Below are 323 nucleotides of genomic sequence, written 5' to 3'. Positions count from 1 at the left end.
AACAATTTAAACTTAGATTAATAAAAAGTCTCATAACCTTATTCAACCTGTTGTATTTTATCATCATTTTATATAGTTCGTAAATACAATGTTAGTTTTTCAACACAGTCATCTTATCTATCTATTTTAATATTATATTAAATTATGAGCCTTGGTATTTGACCAAGATACAAACAGTAATACTCCCTCAAAATTTGAGATCTTACGTTTCGCGATACCTAGAATAAAAAAAAATTCTTCTCTTCGCAATTTGGAGCTTTTCTCTAAAACTTATGGACTGATTTTTTGAGATTTGGTAACAAAGCAGAGGTCAACCGACGATA

Source organism: Halyomorpha halys, unplaced genomic scaffold (genome assembly GCF_000696795.3).
Source record: "Halyomorpha halys isolate HHAL.00 unplaced genomic scaffold, Hhal_1.1 Scaffold418.1, whole genome shotgun sequence".
In the NCBI taxonomy this organism is placed as follows: Eukaryota; Metazoa; Arthropoda; class Insecta; order Hemiptera; family Pentatomidae; genus Halyomorpha; species Halyomorpha halys.
Note: the sequence above shows the minus strand (reverse complement) of the source record.